Source organism: Gobio gobio (genome assembly GCF_949357685.1).
Source record: "Gobio gobio genome assembly, chromosome: 23".
Classification (NCBI taxonomy): Eukaryota; Metazoa; Chordata; class Actinopteri; order Cypriniformes; family Gobionidae; genus Gobio; species Gobio gobio.
Genome location: NC_137119.1, coordinates 19872956 through 19889842, shown reverse-complemented (window position 1 = coordinate 19889842; position 16887 = coordinate 19872956).

Below are 16887 nucleotides of genomic sequence, written 5' to 3'. Positions count from 1 at the left end.
AATGATGACGAGGATGGCATCTTTCCACTTGTGTCTGTCGAAGATCTAGACAGGCTGGAACAAAGATTATTAGACAGAGGGTTTATGCAGAGAATGGTAAGAATCATGGGAATTCTCAACTACTATTGAAATGTATGTGTATGTGTATGTGCATGTTTACACACTACATGTCAAAAGTCTAAAATTAAGATTTTGTATTTTTAAAGTTTCGTATGCTCACCAAGGCTGCATTTATTTGATCAGAAATACAGCGAAAACAGTAAAAGTGAAATATATTAATTTCAAACAACTTTTCCATTTGAATATATTGTACAAATGTAATTTATTCTGATCAAAGCTCAATTTTCAGCATCATTAATCCAGTCTTTAGTGTCACATAATATTCTAATAAGCTGTTTTTCTACTTGGTTATTAGCAATAATTATTGGTGCTCAAGTATTGATAATCGTTCTTATTATCAATGTAAAAATTGTTTTTGCTGCTTCATATTTTTGAGGAAACACAGTGTTCGTTATTTAGAATTCTTTGATGAGTAGAAAGTTTGAATGAGTAGAAAGCCCGCCAACTGAACTGGTGCGGGAGAGGAGACAAGCGAGGCATTAAGAAATCGAACATCGGCTCACTCTTAATAGGCAAGTTCAAATGTTGTACAGAATAGATTAGATTTAATGGCGGGAAAATACAGCTTTAGTCAAGTAATTTCCCGCCATTAAATCTTTGGCTAACGTTCATATATTGAGTCAACTATAATAAAACATGTGGTAACACCAAACAGCAATGTGCATTTACGAGCATTTATTATATGTGCATTTATCTAGCACATATAATAGTCTGTTAAGAAATTAGGTTTAAACGATCAGTTAAAGAAGTTGCCCAACTACAGAAACGTGCACGAAACAACTTGCTCGCAATATAGCTAACTAACATCTGACCCAATCAACATAACGTAATTTTATAACCGATCACAGACGCCACACAATTAGTATTAAAATATATTTGATTTATACATACCTTAAGCAAATATTTTCCTCACAACTTGCCAGGACTCGTCTTCTCCACGCAGTATCAGCAGCACATGGTCTTACGCAGACTCACGCAGGAAGAACTTGACGCCAACTCGATGCGCGTTTGAGTTCTTTGACCTAGGGTGCGTCTCAGTCAGCCAATTGACTTATGTCCTGATAAGTGCCCTGACTACTGAACCAGGGAGCTGATTGAGACACACCTCGAGTTATTTGGTTGAAAAAAAATAAGTTTTTTTTTTTTTTTTACATGCAGCTTCAGCCATGAGGAATCCCGTCCTGTTGTCTCCGACGGAAGCAGAGGCAGAAAAATACATAAAAGACTTCCTACGCTTGGCCCCCGGGAGGGTGTAATTGTTTATGTTATTTATATTTTATGTGTAAAGTTGTATGTTCTAGATATAAAGTGTATTGTTTTGTTTGAATGTATGTTAATACGTTTTTTTAATAATAAATTACAATGTTGTTTTTGCCTATTAATAAATGTGTGTTTTTTCAACTACACCAAATTGCGTTTTATTCCAGAAGAAGCAACTTGTTCACTAGCTAAGGTGATTATCATATCTGACCCAATCAACTCTTTCCTCACAACTCGTCAGGACACATCGTCTCCATGCAGTTTCAGCAGCACATATAGTTTTACTCATGCAGGGAGAGTATACGTGGCCAAAGCCAGGTAAAATTACTTAATTTACTGTGTTTGCAAGTTCTTGTTAGAAGAAGCAGTCAAGCAACAGAGGAGGACAGCAGATAAGTGTTTTGTTTTCATTTCTCATTAGCTTTTTAGCGCGGTTTGTCATTGCTAGGAAACATTGTTTTGTTTACTGTGGTAAAGTCGCATTTGTTCTAGTACAGCGTGAAGAGTGGCTGCATTTTATGGTAATTCATTTGGTTAATGAGAGGAATCATAGCTTAAAACGGTGTCTGGGCTACATACATTAGATGTCTTGCAGCTGTAAGAACATCTGATGAACATCTTTAAAAGAGCGGATTGCCGACGTTCTAAATTATTTACGTCTAAAATACATACCCTAGACGTCGTTCTAACAGCTGGCAGGGACGTCTCGGCGACGTAAAGCATATGAGCAAACGCCCTAATATAAACATCTTCCAGATGAAAATTACGACATCACTCAGATGTCTGCGCGACGTGCGTGTGCTATCTGGGTAGCTGTTCGGCAGGCCATTAACATTGTATTGACGTGATGCTATTTTTTTTAGATGCTAACCTGATGTCACGCAACACTCATTGCCATATTGTTTATGACCGCAGGTATGTTTTTTTTGTGTTTGTGCATATTTGTTCGAGATGACTCAATGCATATATGTGTAGTTTATATAATGGAATTAATGTATGACTAAGGGGAATTTAAAATGTGTTTTTCTATTGGGAATATCTGTGATATTTTCTTTGTATTTGTTTTGATTACAAATGTATGTAGTTTTTCTGTATGAAAAGAGGTTAAAAGTGATTAATGTGAATACAGGCAGAGCAATGCTGGATTTGACTGAGATACTAACCTGATGTCACGCAACACTCATTGCCATATTGTTTATGACCGCAGATAATAAACTGCATTGTGGCAGCCCGTGCCTCAGTGTCTACTTGAGAACAACCCAGAACACAATGCAGAAAGACAAGGCGGGTTACATTGGTGCCGTGACCTTTTGGATTCTTCGAGTATCGACGCCACTTCGATCACCGTGGGGACTGCATTGTTTCACCGAAGTATTGCAGAATGGATTCAGTAAATACACCAGTGGGTTCGGGGGTTTTTGATCGAGATGTGTATGATACTGTGGGGTTTGGGAGGGGGAGGTTATTCAAGGACGAGGTTCAGTCGCCTGATGTGGGAGGGTTGAGAACGCCCAGGGCGTGTTCCAGTCGTGTCCAGTTTCCCCGCAGTCTTTCCCCAAGTGAGCAGCGTACCACATCAGCCTCTAGTGATGATGTAAGAGCCCTTATTACAGAGTTAGCCAGCCAAATTGGCCAGTCTATTGCAGACCAGCTGCAACGTAATAGCGATGTAACAGCACACGACACATCTGTAAAAAGGGGGGTTCACAGCCTGAACAGCAACCGACGGAGTTTAATTTGTCCGGTGTTAAGCTAGTAATGCAATCTGATGCTAAGGAGCCGCCTATTTATAGGGGTGATAGCAGTGATAAGTGTTCTGTCCGGGAGTGGGTGGAAATGGTAGGGGCATATTTTCGTAAGAGTAATGTTCCAGTACACCAGTAGCTACAGGAGATATTAGCTAAGCTAAGGGGAAAGGCTAGAGATGTAGTGCGGGTTACTCTACGACATAACTCTACTGACCCGACTCCCGACTTTGTCTATGACATACTGAAACAACACTTTAGTGAGTTGACCTACTCATCCATGCCAATGGCTGACTTTTACAACACCAGGCCACTGCGAGACGAAGGGGTGATGGACTACTGGATCAGGTTGAATAACGCCATTGATATCGCTGACGAGTGCCTAAAGAGACAGAAACTAAGTGTTGAAGACCCGGGACGGGAGGTATGCATGATGTTCATCAAGTTTTGCCCAGACCCCATACTCTCTAACAGACTTAGCTTCAAGGCGGCTGAGGATTGGACCACGAGCTAGGTCCAGGAACGCATTGATGCCTACCAGAGGGAACTCAGGATGCGCACGCTGGCCAGTTCTCATGCTCCACTGAGACACATAGTCACTCACACCCAGTCAGCCATGTCACGAGAGCCAGAGCTGTCTCAACCAGCGCCAACAGAGCCCCAGTTTCAGCTGCCTTTTTCCCAGGGGTTCGTTCTGCCTCAAGCCACTATGTTTGATAACGCATCAGTTCAGACGCCAACATCACAGCTTTCACCTTTAGCAGAACAGTTTGTGCCCAATTCCCCAGCTGTTCATTTGCCTCAACCATCCCATGCACAGTCTGTTCCACAACATGCACAGTCACCAGCATGCTTTCAGGCTCCCCAGTCCAGTCACGCCACTCCAGCCACTGCCGCAGCTGTTGGTGTGAATAGCATGAATGCACTGATCAGTCTTCTAGATCACTTGGTGGTGCGTCAGAACGTCCAAGCCCCTGCACAAGAGCCATCATATGCTCCAATGCCCTTTCAGAGGAGGAGTTGTAGAGTCTGTGACGATGTCAGACATTCCACGCTCGCACATTGCAGGAGAGAAAACCTGTGTCTCGCGTGTTTTGCTCCTGGTCACTGGAAGAAGGACTGTGACAAGTATGGACGGAAGCGGGTGGGCCAGGCCGATGACAGACGAGGGCCGCCGGCGGGAAACTAGAGAGCCCACACTTGAAGAGTGGCAGTGTGGGGGATCTACACGAAACCCTCATTGGAGACTGAGGACTTGGAGCTACTTTACGTTAATGCCTGTTCGGCCGTACCAGAAGGTCTTCGGGTCGTGGTTCAAGGGTCTGGAGAGGGGCCAGCTTTCAGTGAATTATTCTACGTTCAGGTTGTGGTTAATGACAAGGTGGAGCTGAAGGGCATGATTGACTCAGGATCCATGGCTTGTACGATGAGTGAGGGGGCTGAAGCCTTACTCAAGGTGGCGGGAGTCCTTATTAAAGAGCCTGAATCAGCCGAAAGAATTGTGCTTGTGGGTTGTGGAGGAAAGCAGACACGTCCCAGAGGTGTTTATGACTTGACGCTGTCTGTGTATGGAGTGAAGTGCGCTGTTCCTGTTCTGCTTGTGCCGGGCCAGCGTGATGAGCTCATCATCGGTTCAAACGTCCTCAAGCACCTCGCACGTACCATGAAGAGCGATGAAAACTACTGGAGACTCATATCAGCTGGAGGCAGGAAAGTACCGTCAGACTGTGACCAGTTCCTTGATATGCTGTCCTGCACCACAAGATGGAAGAGCGAGAATGTCCCAGACAAGATCGGCCCTTTGAAGCTGCCTCATGCTGTCACACTGGAACCGCAGCACAAACACCTAGTGTGGGGTAGGCTGTCCAGCAAGGTGCCGATGTCTCCAGGCAGCACAGTCATTGTGGAGCCATGTGGTTCCAGGTCAGGTCCACGGGATGTCCTTGTGGGTCGTGTCATCACTGCGATGTGGGCTGACAGGTGGGTGCCCTTGAAGATGACGAATCTTTCGCCGAAGCCAATCACATTGAGACGTAATGCCATCATCGCTGATGTGTTCCCGTGTCTTGCTGTGGAGGACTTCAACGTTCAGCAAGGTCTGTGTGAGATGGAGGGCTTGAAGCCAGAGAGTGTTATAGTTTCAGCTGTCACGGATGGTGACCTTAAAGCACGCCTGTCCAACCTCGGCTTGAGCGATTTGGACATTGACTCATGCCAAGCCAGCTTTTGGGCGAAGAAACGTCTTGTCGAACTGGTTCAAGAGTATGAAGACGTCTTCTCCAGATACTCACTTGATTGTGGCGAGGCGAGAGAGTTTGTGCACAGCATTCGCCTGACAGACGATCGCCCATTTCGCATGCCATATAGGAGAGTCCCTCCTGCACATTACCAACAGCTACGACGCGTGCTCTCAGACATGGAGGAGAGGGGGATCATCCGCAAGTCCATCAGTGAGTATGCATCCCCTCTCGTCATGGTGTGGAAGAAAGATGGTGGTCTCAGAATCTGCACAGACTTCAGGTGGCTGAATGCACAGACTTTAAAAGATGCTCACCCACTGCCTCATCAGGCCGACTGTCTAGCAGCACTGGGAGGTAATGCTGTTTTCAGTACAATGGATCTGACCTCGGGCTTTTATAATGTTCCAATGTGTGAAGACCACAAGAAGTATACAGCCTCCACGACACCTGTTGGTTTGTATGAGTACAACAGGATGCCTCAAGGGCTTTGTAACAGCCCAGCATCGTTCATGCGTATGATGCTGAGCATCTTCGGCAGCCTTAACTTCACCAGCCTGCTCTGCTACCTAGATGACCTACTTGTTTTTGCGCCCACTGAAGAGGAAGTACTAAACAGGCTCCAAGTGGTCTTCGGTAAGCTCAGAGACAACAACCTCAAGCTGAGCCCCAAGAAATGCCACCTTCTGATGAGGTCAGTGAGGTTCCTTGGTCACGTCATTGACCAAAGTGGGGTTGCGGTGGATCCCAACAAAGTTGATGTCATCTGCAAGATGCCAAAGGAGGCTCTGATGGAGGAGGATGGTCGTACCCCATCTGTAAAGAGGCTGAAGTCATTTCTTGGCATGGTGTTCTTATACCAGTCTTTCATTCCTGGCTGCTCAGCCATTGCCAAGCCCCTGTTTGCTTTGACGGCAGGCCAGAAGAGGAGAGGCCGGACTGGTCGGAGTGGTGGAGGTGCGGGTATGTACAGGAAACTGACTGCAGCGGATTGGACTCCTGAATGCGAGAAGGCTTTCCGGAAGCTCAAGACAGATCTGCTCAACTGTGCTGTATTGGCCCATCCTGATTTCTCAAGACCATTCATCCTGTCCGTTGATGCATCCCTGGACGGGCTTGGGGCTGTGTTGTCACAATTGCCAGTAGGGGAGGACAAGGCTCGCCCCATTGCTTTTGCCAGTAAGACCCTCAACAAGTCACAGCAAAGATATCCCGCTCATCGTCTTGAGTTTATGGCACTGAAGTGGAGCGTCTCTGAGAAGTTCAGTCACTGGCTGAAAGGGCATGACTTTACTGTGTGGACAGACAACAACCCGCTGACCCACATCATGACCAAGCCCAAACTCGATGCATACGAACAGAGGTGGGTAGCCAAACTGTCTTCATACAACTTCGACCTGAAATACATCCCAGGCCCAAAAAATGTTGTAGCAAATGCACTCAGTCGAGATCCCTTTACCACTTCAGTTAGCAGGCATCTGATCCAAGAGCCATATGGTAGCCTAGTGCAGGAGGCTGAAGGTGTGGAGGCTGAGGAGGTGCAACAGACATTCAGACTGGGCGTCCAACACCTTCAAGCGGTTCAACAGCACGAGCCACCACATTACACTGCAGGCTCCTACAGTGCAGCTGAAGTCAAAGCTGCTCTAGCCTCTCACAGCTCCTGGAGGAGTGGTGTGGAGAACAGGGCTCTTTGTCTTGGCCAACATGTCCAACAGCTGCATCCTGCAGGCCAGTGTACCCTGCCCTCACTCACTCTGCGCGAATTGGAAGATAAGCAGCTTCAGGATCCCACAATATCTTCAGTACTCCCGTTTGTGGTCCGCAGACGTCGCCCATCCAGACGAGAAAGGCACAATATGGGCCCCAGTTCGTTGGCATTACTGAAACACTGGGAGAGGCTAGTCATTCGGAATGGTGTCTTGTACTGAGAAACGAAGGACCCTGTGAGTAGGATGAGAAGATTCCAGTTGCAACTGCCAGCCAGTTTGAGGGGTGAGGCCTTGAAGGGAGTTCATGACTTGGCAGGACATCAAGGACAGGCGAGGACGCTCCATCTGTGTCTTTTGTGTCTTTTGTGTCTACGGGTTCCCTGAGCGCATCCACTCTGACCAGGGCCCTAATTTTGAGAGTGAGCTGGTGTCTGAGTCGCTGCAGCTGTCAGGGGTGGCAAAGTCTCATACAATGGCTTATCAACCAATGGGCAATGGGGGCACAGAGTGCTTTAACCGCACACTGGGCAACATGAAACGGAGTCTTCCTCTGAGAGCCAAGCGAGAATGGCCACAGCAGATCCAGACGCTGACATTTGCATACAACACGACTGCTCACGAAACAACCGGCTATGCACCCTTCCACTTGATGTTTGGCCGCGTTCCAAGGCTCCCAGTTGATGTTGTCTTTCAGTCTGTTCTGCACGACCTCACTGTGACAGACTTCAGCAGCTACTCAAGGACCCTGCTATCTTACCTGTCTTAGGCAGCCAACATCGCCCAGCAGCATGCCACTAAAGAGCAGGAACAGCAGGCTCATCAGTACAATAAAAAGGTCAGAGGGGTTTCCTTACATGTTGGAGCCTGAGTGCTACTCGCGAACAAGAGAGATAAAGGTAAAAAGAAGTTAGCCAACAAGTGGGAACCTGCAGTGTATACGGTAGTGGAGCGGAACCCCAAGACTCACATCTACAAGATCAGCGATGCCTCTGGCCAGAGCAAGGTTGTGCACAGGAACCTTTTGCTTGATGTGAGCTTCCTTCCTATCCAAGACACCCTGGAGAATCGGTCTCTGGTCAGCTTGTTGGAAGTTGAAGGCTCAAGTGTCTGTGGAGATGCGGATAACCTGAGCAATCTGGAGCAAGAGTCTTCCTTGGCACGTCCTCATGGGTTCTGTCAGACCCAGATCGAGCTGCTGAGGCTTCAGCAGCCGAAGAAGCTTCTATTCCAGACCTTGAGGACGAGTCTAACGCTCATGAAGACATGGCCAGTCCACCTGAAGCGACTCTGTCTGACCCAGACCCTGTTCAGTCAAATGAACCTACTGACGTTGATACGAGTTCGACTGACTCTACCCCCCCTCAAGCCTGCTCACCTGCCGACTCTACTGTGACTCTACTGTGACTCAACCTCAGAGTTCAAGGCAGGGTTGTAACTAGAACTGGGAGGGTGGTTAGGTCTGTCAATAAGCTTATTGAGAGTATGGTTCAGAGACCTGTTATATGGGGCCTCTCTTTGCCTCAGAAAGTTTGATTTAGAGTGCACATCGTTAAAGGTAGGGTAGGTAGGATTTGGTTAAAAAGATTTTTTTCCAAATTTGTTTAAACTTTCTTTATATATCAATACATAATTAAAATGCAAGTACTCAGAAAAAGAAAGTATAAAAATTGAGTGTCTGTAGACCTCTCACGACTGTTTTAAAGACAGCTCATTATTTCCATTCACTCCACCTTCTCCCTTCTGTGCTCTTTCCAAAGCCACGCCCCCAAAACACATGAACGCGCTACGCCGACAGCGATCAGCTCAGCTGAAAGACGCATTATTTACCTGAGGCGAGCGGAGAAGAAGTGCATGTAGTGACATCATGTCAGAATCACATGTAATAAAAAATCTAACTTTATCATTATGAATATAAACAAATAAGATGTCTTTTAGTACTCACTATCAAGCTAGAATAACGATACTGGTCAATTTTAAAATACACACACAACACAGTGTCTACGACACACACAGATACAAGATAAAAACATCAACATAAACATTGGTAGAGTATATAAAAACAAACCAAGGGCCGAAATAAACGTGCAGGTAAAGTTCCCGGTGAACATGGTAAAAGAGTTTAGACAGAGGGTAGTAGCTAAAGCTAACTTAGTTCTAAAAAAAGTTCCTGGATGTGGTGTACTAGCTTTTACACATGCATTTTGTTATCTAAAGTTACATTTTGCGAAATTCAACACGACAGCGATCAACTTGAGCTAAGCATATTGAGTATTTATCATCTCTACTAATGGTTCGCTAAGTGTATAACATTGTAACTTTATGCTAAGTAATGTTATGTTAGCTATATTAGGCAGCTACGTGTGCTAGTGAGACATGCTTCATGAAAACATAAACAAAAAAATGTATAATCAAAATGAAAGATTACATGTCCAGCAGAAATACATGCCTCTTGAACTCAAATCAAACGGGTGCGCCAGGGTTGCCAGGTTTACACAACAAAATCCGCCCAATTGCTACTCAAAACTAGCCCAAAAAAAGCCCAATCATGTTTCTCCGGTAAAAATCGTTTGGGGGGTAAAATATGTCTTTTTGGTATTTGGTCTTTTTTTATGACCGCAGATAATAAACTGTGGCATTGTGGCAGCCCGTGCCTCTGTCTCTACTTGAGAACAACCCAGAACACAACGCAGAAAGACAAGGCGGGTTACAATACGCTGTACTTTCCTTGCATTCTTACCTCAAAGCTGGCATGTGACATGGCAAGTTGTCCGTCTTCTGCGTCAGAGAGGTCTGGGAAACAGCAGCAGTCAAGTCCAGAAGAAACTAGAGGAGCAGCACTCTGATATCTATGCCACCATCAAATGCTGATGTTTTGCGTCGCCTCAGCAAGAGTGAACTGGCCCTTCACTGCAAAAGAACCACACGTGGCACAAAGGAGACTGTGGACCTCATCACCCAGCTGATCCAGTCCTTTGAAGGGGAGAGGGGACGCGACACTTTGGGTGTGCCTCTCATCAATGCAGCTCGAATGGCTGAGATATGGAAGTCTCAGAGGAAACACGTGGCCTGCATTCAAGATCCCCCTGATGTACAGCTCTATGTGCAGACAGGAACCCTGAAAAAGAGAGGGCACACTCTGCCAACATTTAAGTGTGCCAGAGGTTCGACTTCATTAGAATCTTTCCACCTGCATCTAAACAGATTAATTCCAGGTAAAGTAACTGTCCTGGAAGTCTTTTTAAGTAAATGTATTATGGTTGTAAGTAACGTAATATTAAAGTGTTCTTCTCTTTAAATTTTAGGGACGTTGGCCAGTGATACATTTTTCCAGGCCTACCTGTTGGATGGATTAGCCCGGTGGAATGAGGACAGAGCAGATGCTGCAACCTCTCAGAGTGCGCAGAAGCACCATTCATACAGTGGCCTCCTTCGTCATGCTGCTAATGTGCTGGGAGAAGATGTCCTTGGAAAGAAGATGGTGTCGTATGTTAGTCCACATCAGTACACTGATACGTGCATTACAGTTGTCTGTCAAAGTTAATTAAGCATTAATCTTTAATTAAAAAAATAAAATTGTATTGTCTTGCCAACTGAACAGGGTTCCTAAGCAGTTAGAAAAAGTGTGTGATTTTGGAATGGAAAATGTGTAGGAACTTTTTTTCCCTCTTGTTGTGTTTTAGGGGAGCTGCTTGGAGTAGAATATCTTTACCAGCAGACTGGTGAGGTTCCCACAGGCTACAAGTCTGCAATTCAGGAATTGGAGACTGCTGATGTGTGTATTGCAGAAGATGAGGGCTATGTGGAACCTGTGGACTTTGAGGATTTGACTAGGGCTGCAACAACAAATCGATAAAATCGATAAAAATCGATTATTAAAAGAGTTGGCAATGAATTTCATTATCGATTCGTTGTGTCGACTATTATGCCTGTCAATAAGACGCGGAGATGTTTGAGTATAAAGAAAGCACGGTTGAGCGCAAAGCAGAGTGGAAGTGGGCGAGCCGTGCTGTACCCGTCGTACCATGCAGCGGAAAAGCAAACCGAGCCGAGCGTACCAGTCAAAAAGTGCCATTAATACATCGAAAAAGTGTGTTAATTGCAGCAAAAGCGACGCGACATGGCACAGGAGCACCACGGTGGTGATTCAGCACCTAAAACGAAAACATCTTGGAGTCTTTGATGAGGAGGAAGGGAGTTCAACAGCAGGGTAACTTTAATGCTGCCTTCACGTGCTCTCGGAATTATCGTAAATACGAGTTACCTTGGTAAACATTGCACATGAACGCCCTCACATTTTGAAACTTGAATGCAATCCGCTCGTAATCACGACTTCGGAAGTCGGAATCATCATATTTCCGATAGCACGTGGAGGCAGCATTAGTCACTACAAAATCCCACTTTTGTTCCGTTTCGAAGTGAGGAGCACGATGTCCCTCCAGTAGCTCTTCTGGTGCTTGTTTACTCGTTATCCAGCTTGACAACCATGACAAGTTAGGGTTAGCTTGTTAATAACAGCAGTAAAGCAGAGGTGGTATACTGTAGTTTGCAAGACTAAAGACACGTTTTTATTCACATGCCTTTTTTGGCCCATTCATTTTTCAATCGGTTGCTATGTTAATTTCGTTGACAAATAATTTGTCAGTATTTTAATCAACAACATTTTTCACAGACAAAAACGAGACGAAAATCAAAACCAGCTTTGAATGACAAAAACTATGACTATCTATTGTCATTTTCGGTCAGCATTCGGTCTTAAAGTGACCGCAGTCCATTAACCTGCTTCCATTTGTGCTCTCAATATTAATTAAACAACAAAAGACAGAGAAAATCACCTCTTTAGTGTTAATAAGGATTCATTATATTTATTATACATTAATTATTTAATCCAGATTTAATCTATAAGGAATGTTGTATGCAAGTTGTTATAAAGAATGCATATCATTCATTGAAAATAAGACATTGTGTTCTTCTTTAGGAGGAGGAGTTTTATTTAATTGTTACATAATATTTTTTAATATGTCACAGCAGTTAAATCTGTGTCTGGATATAATATAATTCATATTAATAGGTTAATACAGTAGATGTTTTCTCCAGGAGTATATAATGGGTTTGGACATTTTATGTCACCTGAGGAAGAAAAACAAACACAATCTGAAGTAAGCGCTATTACTTGACGATGGAATTAGATCCATACACAGGCTTGCAGTCAGAGGTGAAGAGGGAGTAGAGAAACGGGCTTAGCACACAGCCCTGACGTACACCAGGGTTAAGTGTGATGGACGTGGAGCAGGTGAATCCTGATCGAACATTCAGGGGTCTGTCGGTTAGGAAGTCCAAAATAAAAATGGTCAGCTGAGGGTTTGAGCTTGGTGGCAGTTTCTCTGTTGTTTCTTTCAAAGCAAGCATAAAAGTAATTTAGCTCGTTCAGGAAGTTGACATCAGTGGCTGCGGGGGTGGAGTGGGTGGGTTTGTAGTCACTGATGGCCTGAATGCCCTACCACATGGGTCGAGGGTCAGAGTTGGAAAAGTGTCCCTCTATCTTTAGCTTGTAGCAGTGCTTGGCCTGTTTGATGCCCCTCTTCAGGTTTGCTCTGGATGTGCTGTAGGCTTGGGTATCTCCTGATCTGAAGGCAGTATTGTGTGACTTCAACAGAAGTCGCACTTCCTTGTTCATCCATGGCTTCTGATTTGGGTATGTGGTGATCTGTTTCTGGGTTGTAACACTGTCAATGGTGCTATTGATATGATCCAATACAGAGGAGGTGTAGCAGTCAATGTCCGTGTGAGCGCCACTGGTGGCTTGAGAAGTAAACATACTCCAGTCTGTGTCTAGAAACCTTTCCTGGAGTGTGGTATCTGCCCCCACAGGCTCAATAGCGGTGTCCGGTATTCTTCTGTTTAACCCTGTTTCCGTGAAGATTAGGACGTTACAGTTCAAAAGTTTCTTGCTGTATGTGATGCTGAGTCGAATTTCCTCCATTTTGTTCACTAGCGACCGTACATTGGCAAGAAAAATGCTGGGTAAAGAGAGCCGGTGTGGTGTTAGCCTTAGCTTAGCTCTTAGTCCTCCGCACTTCCCCCACCTTTGTTTACGATCTCGACACCGCCTGCGAGCACTTCCGCCCGACCGGGTAGAGTGCATAGCCTCGGGTGTCCTAGCAATCTCAGGAAGGAGTCGAAGGTTGTCCATAAAACTGTCAGAAATTCGCAAACCAATATCCAAAATCTCCCAACGGGTGTACGATGTAAAGGCACAACTGTTCTGCACGAACAGAACCGAGATGAGCAAGAAAAATACAGCAAAAATTGCAGAATCTGGAGAGACCCTGAGCCTCGCGATGTACTCACGGCGCCGTCTTGGGTGTACGCTCACATGCTAATTAAAGTACATGTATGCTAATTAAAGGTGCACTGTCATTTTTAGTGGCATCTAGTAGTGAGGTTGCGAATTGGACACAGGACAAAGATGTCGTCGTCTGAGACAGCAGAGTTGCTAGCGCTCTGTAGAGCAGTTTGTCCGTTTAGGGCTACTGTAGAAACATGAAGGCTCAAAATGGCTACTTCACTGTAAGGTGTGGTTTAGGGTTAGTTGCATGTAACATGTATGCACAATTTATAGTAATTACTATAGTAACTACATGCAACAAGGACACTAAAATAAAGTGTTACCAACTAAAATGTAACCAGTATTTATAACGTTAGTAATTCCAGGTTTGAGTCAGGTTCGTCCACGACCTCAGACTCCAAGAACAGACCGCAAGCCTCTTTATACAGCCAGTCCTCTGGAGCTGGGTGCTTCTGCAGCACAAACCGAACACAAACATTATGATGTAAGCCAACTTAAAAGAAGGCGGCTGGATGTAGTGGTTAAAGACAGTTTGTTTAACAACTCTCTACATTTTGAAACTTTTTTCACTCCTCCCCTCACTGCAGCCGCCTAGTCTCGGCTGAACTGCAGGCGAGGCGAGGCGCATCTCAAACAAGCCTTATGCTTGTTCGATGCCCGATCGGCGTATGACAGTAAAGTCCCGCGAGAGCATTTCGAGAGCAAACGAGAAACAACTCCTTATGCTTTTGAAACGTTAGGCTTGTTTGAGATGCGCCTCGCCTCGCCTGCAGTTCAGCCGAGACTAGGCGGCTGCAGTGAGGGGAGGAGTGAAAAAAGTGCAGGCAAGCCGGACAGTTCTCTCTTCTCGTAGTGGATCCGACACCTGCGAGATCAAAGGCGGATATCGCGGGATTCACACTCGTGCGCTTTGTTGCTGATAAACTGGATGTAATTTAAGTTCTGTTACTTTTATATGAAAATAAATATTATTAACAAGCCACCCAAAGTTTTTGTTATTTATTTCCATTCGAAAGACGTGTTTATCAATCATTTTTACTTTAAAGGGGCTATATGCGTTTTTCTGAAATTTAAACTCGCAACTGACACCTGTGGCCAAAAAACAGAACTGCTCTCATTTTCTGCTCGCTCTCGCAGCGGTGGTGACGTCACATCCGCAGACAGCGCGGGAAAAGACGACCCGCCAGAAAATAGGAAAAATAGGATACAGGCTTATAGGTGCACCCACTGTGAGCGGACAAGGTGTCAGTATGCTCATCAGGAGATGTTTGAGTCATAAATGGTAAAATAAAAAGGCTATTGTTACGTTTATTTTGGGGAAAAAGTTGCATATAGCACCTTTAATTAGGCCTACATACACGTTATATATATATATATATATATATATATATATATATATATTGTTTGTTTTTTTGTTTTTTATATATAAATATGACAACAATCACATAACCCACAGAGAGATCGCCTTTGTTAGAGAGTTTGGGAATATTCACATATAAAAACATGATATCAGAATTTTAAAATCAAACATTTTAAAAAAGAACCATGCATCATGGTTGTTTAAACCAATAAGCATTAAGCTGTGTCGTCAGTGGGTCCAATATCATTGGTCTTAAAAAGTGTGTGAGTCGATGCCATATCCTGGCGAAACGCGGGAATTCATTCAATGCACGCCGCGACTCTCACAGTGCATTATGGGTATTCTCTAGCCGTCGAGCATACATCGGTTGCAAACTCGTTATTGTGGTGCATTGTGGGATTGTATGAGTGCACTTAATAACGTCCACTATGGTTTCGGACACCACTAAATGGCTGTTCCCTCAAATAGTGCCCACAGCTGAATCAATCATCCGTCCATCTTCCGAACCGCACTGGTCCAGCCCAATACACAGGTTTCCTGTTTACAAACATTACAGGGTGCGTGCACATCCTGGAGGCAGAAAGACAGATCGCTGAGCTGGTCCGCTACTGCAACAACCTTAAGTATTGAAGCTTTCCTTATTGTTTGTATATAACTGCTGACTCAATAAAACGTGATTTTAGTTGGATCTGTTTGTCTGTCTTTAATTTTGCAGTGTTGCTGTGATACATGTATGAATGATCATGTTAGGCTAGTAATGTACTAGCCGCATACAGCGCGAATTTGTTTTTATTTACGTTAAGCTTGTTTACGTTACTTTACGACCTGCCACATTTCATGACTGCACATATATACACAAAATACTAAACTGTAAATAAAATATTTGACAATGGATTACGTGGGAAGCCTTAGTACCTCCGACCGTGCCGATTATAAAAAAAAAACTTACTCTCAGCAATGGTGAGATCTTGCCAGATCCTTACGCTATACATGACGATCTGTGGATTGTGGATGACAAAAAATGGCCAGCAATTGAATGGCCTGATATATACAATTATCTAATTCAGACACCAAGTGTGTATACTAGAGAAATAGAGCGTACAAATCCCTCGATGCATACAACTACGTGCGGTCATGTGCAGCTTGTTAAATACTTTGATGCTGCACTGGATTTTTGCGTGTTGAGGTCAGGTGTGCTCCCTAGTCAAAGGCAAGGGATTAAAGCCAAGCCTTATGATGCCTGGGTGTGTGTCCACAAGGCCATTGGGTACATCCTCACAGCTAACTGCAAATGCATGGCAGGGTACGTCTACCTATCAAAATGTACCTGCAATAACAAAAATAATTTTTTGGCAAACACATGCTTCCCCCTAGGTATGTTAAACATCAGGCACCCAGCACTGGCTCTGTTGGTACAATTAACCACGCAGCAACTCCTTGGCATTTTGACTTACAGACACGCCGCTACTAACCTACAACACGAGAGGTTTCTTCTTTCTGCCTCTCGGGTGCGTGCGCAAGCAGTGATGACGTCGCCGAGAAATCCATGTATATCATGCATACAGGTATAAATGATCCTTTTTAAGATGATTATTATATTGTTTGATTAAGGTTACATGCTAGTTTCCGTAGCAGAGTTCAGGATAAATATTTTCATTATTACTGGAGGTGCCAAACAGCAAGCACAAACTGCAAAAACGGCAGCCTTTCCGGCGCACTTAGTGTCCGAAATCACTCACTCGTTTTCGAAGTGGACTATATCAGTGGACTAATGTAGGGAATAGTGAATGAGGGTATAGGTGGCGATTTCGGAAACAGCCTGGGTTTCAAATTCTGTAGCTTGCTTATTTTAAGAATGCCAAAAAAACTTTATTTAACCAGGCAAGTTACTTAATAACAAGTTCTTATTTTCAACAACAGCCTGGCAGGATAATTTGATCTACCATAAAATTTGACCCAGATACAGCTCACATGTAGGGAAGCTTCACCAAAAAAGAATTTTCCTCGTACCTTATTTCTTTCCTGAGTTATTAAAAAAATATGTACAATTTGTATATTTTTTGTCTTTAATCAGCAGTTTCTCAACACGAGAATGTCCAAATTAAAT